Source organism: Erythrolamprus reginae, chromosome 13, assembly GCF_031021105.1.
Source record: "Erythrolamprus reginae isolate rEryReg1 chromosome 13, rEryReg1.hap1, whole genome shotgun sequence".
Classification (NCBI taxonomy): Eukaryota; Metazoa; Chordata; class Lepidosauria; order Squamata; family Dipsadidae; genus Erythrolamprus; species Erythrolamprus reginae.
The window spans coordinates 9,656,399-9,662,280 of record NC_091962.1 but is presented as its reverse complement, the minus strand read 5'-3'; positions in this window follow the sequence as shown (position 1 = coordinate 9,662,280).

Genomic DNA, 5,882 nt, shown 5'->3' with positions numbered 1-5,882 from the left:
CAGCAACCCACATTTCGAAAACCCTAGTTTAGACATTTGTAATCCCCATTGGTTTGCCTGGGTTTTAAAAAACAACAACAACACAAAAAGAGCAGCACTTAAAAAAAAAGCCGTCTATGACCGGATAGGAAACGATAAGACGTGGTAGAGCGGCTATGGCTGGCAGCTTGTCCTGGGGGCTGGGGTGGGGGGCCGAAACAGGAGGGGCAGGGCTCTTTTTGGGGGGGGGGGAGATGATGCAGGGAAGACGGGGTGCCAGGGCTGGGGAGGTGGACGGTTGGGCACCCTCCATTTTTGATTTAAAACCCCGGTGGGAGGAGGAGGAGGTGAAGTTTCGACATGTCAATCAAAGTTTTCCAAGTGGGGGCATCGGCCCTTTGGTCTCCCTGGGCGAAAAACTGAGCCCTTCTCCTCGCTCTGTCCAAAATGTCAGCCCGCGTTTTCAGACAGTGAATTGCTGGGTGGCTTTGTTGGGTGCCGCAGGCTGGAGGCTAAACCCCAACCCCCCCCCCTCTCGCCATTCCTCCGAAATTTCAAGCCAGGCTCGCAGATGCCTCTGACGTACCAACCAAAGCGGCCATTTATTATCCCCGTTTGAAGCCCGTCGCTCATTTTCCTCTCCCCCCCCCCCCTCCCATATCATCTCCCGAGACTTTGCAGGCTCCTTTTTTTTTTATCATCTCTGTACAGAATCTACATCTCTTCCTCCTCCTCCTCTTCCTCTCTTCTTCTTCTTTCGATTTTAGTTTGCCTGGATAACGGAATGAAAGGAACGTCAATCTCTCAGGGTTTCTGCCAGAGCTCCTGGTTGTTAGCACCTGACATGTATATAGGGGAGGGGGGGGGAGATAATCTGTGCTAGCAGGTCGAATTCAACTTCCAAGTAGCTTTAACGTGAAGCGTCGAAAGGTCGTGGGTTTTTTTTTCCCTTTGTGGTGTGTGTGTGTGTGTGTATGTTTTTTTTTAAAAAAATACTGCCCGGTGGAAGAGGGGAAAGCCCATCATCCTGTGGTGGTTGTGGTTTTGATAAACGGATCGGCCTGTGTACATAACGTGGGGAAGGGGAGACGGTCTGCTTTGAGGGGGTGGGACAGACGTCCCTGTTTCTGGCTTGGAAAATGAAGGTGGGTGTTTATTTGAAAGCATAGTTCTCTTTCCGCTAGTCATCCTCCGTCTTCCTTCCTTCCTTCCCTTAATTCTCTTTTCCTTCCTTCCCTCCCTCCCTCCTTATTTTCATCTTCCTTCCTTCCTTCCTTCTTTCCCTCCCTCCTTATTTTCATCTTCCTTCCCTTTTATCTTCCTTCCCTCTTTATTTTCATCTTCCTTCCTTCCCTCCCTCCTTATTTTCATCTTCCTTCCTTCCTTCTTTCCCTCCCTCCTTATTTTCATCTTCCTTCCCTTTTATCTTCCTTCCTTCCCTCCCTCTTTATTTTCATCTTCCTTCCTTTCCTCCCTCCTTATTTTCATCTTCCTTCCTTCTTTCCCTCCCTCCTTATTTTCATCTTCCCTTTTATCTTCCTTCCTTCCCTCCCTCTTTATTTTCATCTTCCTTCCTTCCCTCCCTCCCTCCTTATTTTCATCTTCCTTCCTTCCTTCTTTCCCTCCCTCCTTATTTTCATCTTCCTTCCCTTTTATCTTCTTCCCTCTTTATTTTCATCTTCCTTCCTTCCCTCCCTCCTTATTTTCATCTTCCTTCCTTCCTTCTTTCCCTCCCTCCTTATTTTCATCTTCCTTCCCTTTATCTTCCTTCCTTCCCTCCTCTTTATTTTCATCTTCCTTCCTTTCCTCCCTCCTTATTTTCATCTTCCTTCCTTCTTTCCCTCCCTCCTTATTTTCATCTTCCCTTTTATCTTCCTTCCTTCCCTCCCTCTTTATTAACCCCTTCCTTCCCTCCCTCCTTATTTTCATCTTCCTTCCTTCCTTAATTCTCTTTTCTTCCTTCCTTCCTTCCCATAATTCTCTTTTCCTTCTTTCTTTCTCTTCCTTCCCTTCCTCTTCTTCCCCCTCCGTCTCATCCATTTCTTCCTCCTCTCTTCTCTTCCTTCCCTGTTTTCGTCTCCCCCCCCCCCCAATTAATGAATTAACTTAATCTTTCATGGCTTCTCTCGCAGAGCAAAGGGGTTTGGGGGCCTTTCTATCACTGGATGCTCTCTGGATGCCCCTCCCCTCCGCCCCCAATTGTGTAAATACCCCCTTTGCTTCTTGGCGCTGCTTGTCTCCAGCTTGGCTTAATTATGTCTGATTCCCATCCACAGGGATTAAAAGATTAGTTCCTTGTGATTCACTGTTTGAAATTCAAACTTTTAAATTCGCGGGTGGGTGGGGCTTGTTTGGGGGTGTTGGTGTTTCCTTTTCCTTTTTTAAATGTTGGCTGTTTATTTTATTAATTTTTTTATTAAAAAAAGAATAGATTCTCCCGAAATCTCTTCCCAGTCTTCGCAAGCAGCTTTTGATTTCCATCCCCATTTTTTTTTTTTTAAAAAGGGTTTATTTTTCTGCATTTCATCCGGAATCAGAATCCTGCCAACTTCGGAGGTGCCTGGAAATTAATAAAAATTTAAAAAAGGAAGGCGATACGGACGGGTGGGAAGGAAAGGCAGATTCCTATCTCCGTGCATGCGTGTGGTTGTGTGAACAGCTGTTTTTTTATATCTAAAAAGTTAACTGGTATTTTCAATACTTAAGGCCACCGAGGGGGGCAAACACAATTATTCTCCTGGAGAAGAACAGCTGAGAGCGAGGCAGGGAAGAATTATCTGTGCTTGTGAGTAACCTCAGCACCTGACCGCTTTGCGTTGAGTTTCAAATTGTGGAGGGGCTCTGGAAGTTGGCCGTGGGCATTCCTGTTGACCAGCTGCTTGAGATCGGAATAAGGGGTTCCTTGGTTACACCTGTTGATCACAGGACAAGGGGGGGCGGACAGTCCCCAGTTAGCTTCTGTACTTTCTAGGAAATAGAAAGGGTTTTTAAAAAAATAAAATAAAATATAAAGGTCTTTTTCATATGGGACCTTTTAAAAAAAGGGGATTTCTGGTTTCTGGACTGGGGAATGATGAAACTGCTACACCCTTACACCAACAGACCGAGAGAGAGAGAGAGAGAGAAAAGTAGGAGTTCTTAGCAACTTTAGTAGACGTCTTTTCTTTTTCTGCACATTTTTTGTAAAAAAAAAACTTAAAAAAAAGAAAAGAAAAAAAGTCAAACAGATAAAAAAAAACCTTTAAAAAAATTCAGCTGTTTTAAAAAAAAAAAATCTGTTAGTGTTTTTCCATGATTGTATGTCTTAGTTGCTGTAGACACAAAAGCTCTCAAGCGAAAACGAAGGCAGGAAAAAAAAAGGAAAAAAAAAAGTTTTTAACGAATGGTGAAACGTTGACGCGGCCAGTAAAAAAAATAAAAAATAAATAAAAAATAAAAACACGGGGGAGGGAGGGGTTGCCATTGAACATGTAACTTTTGTGTGGTTGTTTACATCTGTAACTTTTTCCTTTCTTAACAATTCTGGCATCTGTAGGTTGGGGAGAAAAAAAAACCCTTCCATTTTTAGAATAAATTAGCCATTCGCTTGACTCTAGCTTTTTCTGTTGCACCGCTAACTTTTTCAGTGTCGTCATTTGAAAACATTGGGTCCTCCTCCTCCTCCTCCTTCCCTTTCCCGGTGAAACAGTATCCAAAGACCAATCCATTCTGGAAGTTAATTTTGATTTTAGCAGGAAAAACCTTCCTCTTCAATAAATTTTGAATGTGGGTACTCTCATCAGTCTCCTGTTTCGTTGATAACCAGAAGGGGCCGGAATTCGCACCCGGTGCTTCTCCATAACCCATCTTATTCGGGGGGGGGGGGGTGTTGTTGTTGTTAGAGAGGTGAATACAAGAAGTCCTCATTCAGTGACCACCTTGAGAGGTCCTTCCCACAACCATTAAAGGAAGCAGTTGTGGGGCCTCTCCTCAATCCCTGGATCCAGCAGAATTAAAGAGATTTTTTGTCCAGTGTCCAATCTGCACTTTGTAGGAAAGGCGATGGAGAAAGTGGTGGCCGCTCCAACTCATAACGTCATTGGATGAAACGGATTAGCTAGACCAGTGATGGCGAACCTATGGCATGGGTGCCACAGGTGGCACGCGGAGCTATATTTGCCGGTGCGCGAACCGTTGCCCTAGCTCAGCTCCAATGTGTATGTGTGTGGTGGCCAACTGATTTTTGGCTTTCACAGAAGCTCTGGGAGGGCGTTTTTGGCCTCCAGGGGATGGGGAGGGCGTTTTTTCCTTTCCCTGGCTCCAGGGAAGCCTCCAGGGCGAAACACGAGCCTACTGGCCCACCAGAAGTTGGGAAACGAGCCATTTCTGGCCTTCAAAAGGCCTCCAAGGGGCAGGGGGAGCTGTTTTTTGCCCTCCCCGGGCATTGAATTATGGGTGTGGACACTCACGCATGGACAATAGCGTACACACACACTTATTCGGCAACCAAGGGGAAAAAAGGTTCACCATCACTGATCTAGACCCTTTCCAATCGGGCTTCAGACCTGGCTCCAGCACGGAAACAGCTTCGGTCACTCTGATGGATGACCTCTGGCAAGCCCAAGATGGGGTTCAATCCTCCATCTTGGTGTTTACTTGACCTCTCAGCTGCCTTCAATATCATTGACCATGGTATTCAACTAAGGGAGTTGGGAGTGAGAGGCACCATGTTAACGGTGGTCCTATCTCTGGCCGATTGCAGTCGGAGTTGGTAGGACAGAGGTCAATCCCCAGACCCCTCATATATATACAGTATTAGATTTGTATGCTGCCCCTCTTTGAAGACTTGGGGCGGGGTGCCACAGGGTTCAGTTCCTTCTTTAATTTATATTATTTAATTTAATTTATTTAATATCTACATGAAACCACTGGGTGAGATCATCCGATGACATGGCGTGAGATATCGGCAATATGCTGATGACACCCAGTTATTTATCTCCACCCCGCGTCAATTCCGTGAAAACAGTGGATAGGATGTCCGGTCCCTGGAGATTTATGAGGGTCTGGATGTGAGTTAACAGGCTCAGACTTAACCCAGGTAAGATCGAGTGGCTTTGGCGGGCATTGCCTCCGAAAGACTGTCTACAACTTGGTCTTTAAGCAGTTGCCAGCCGCACTTAGGATCAAACTTCCATTTCCCTTTGCTATATAGACCAGCGTATGTTATCAGTGCATAGACAGCTTAAAAAGTTACTTTTTCATGCTTATAACTGAGCTGTTGCTAAATGAGTACTGTTATATAGCCTTATTGGGTTCTTGCTCTTGAGTTTGGTTGGTTTTTTTGCTGACATTTTACCACCTATTGGTGCGTAGGAGAGAGTATAAACAGCCAACTGGCTCCTATCTATCTCCCTGATGCCCTGAAGATGTCACCTAGCTTGGTAATGAAAGGTCTGAAAGAAAACCAAGCTCAAACAAAAGACTCAACTGTTTGTTTATGCTCTTGATGGCTTTTACTAATGGAGCATTTATTTGAAAGATCTCTGCCTTATATAGTTCACGTACATTTTTGAAGGGATTGAGGAAAATATACTGCTCAAAGGAATAAAGGGGACACTCCAATAACACATCCTAGATCTGAATGAATGAAATATTCTCATTGAATACTTTGTTCTGTACAAAGTTGAATGTGCACAACAGCAGGTGAAATTGATTGTCAATCAGGGTTGCTTCCTAAATATGGACACTTTGATTTCACAGACGTTTGATTTACTTGGAGTTATATTGTGTTGTTTTAGTGTTCCCTTTATTTTTTTTGAGCAGTGTACATCTTCAGAGAGCGGCGGCATACAAATCTAATAAATAAAAATAATAATTTAATGTTCTTTTCCATACCATTCTTCTAAGCCAATATGCTGTGTCTT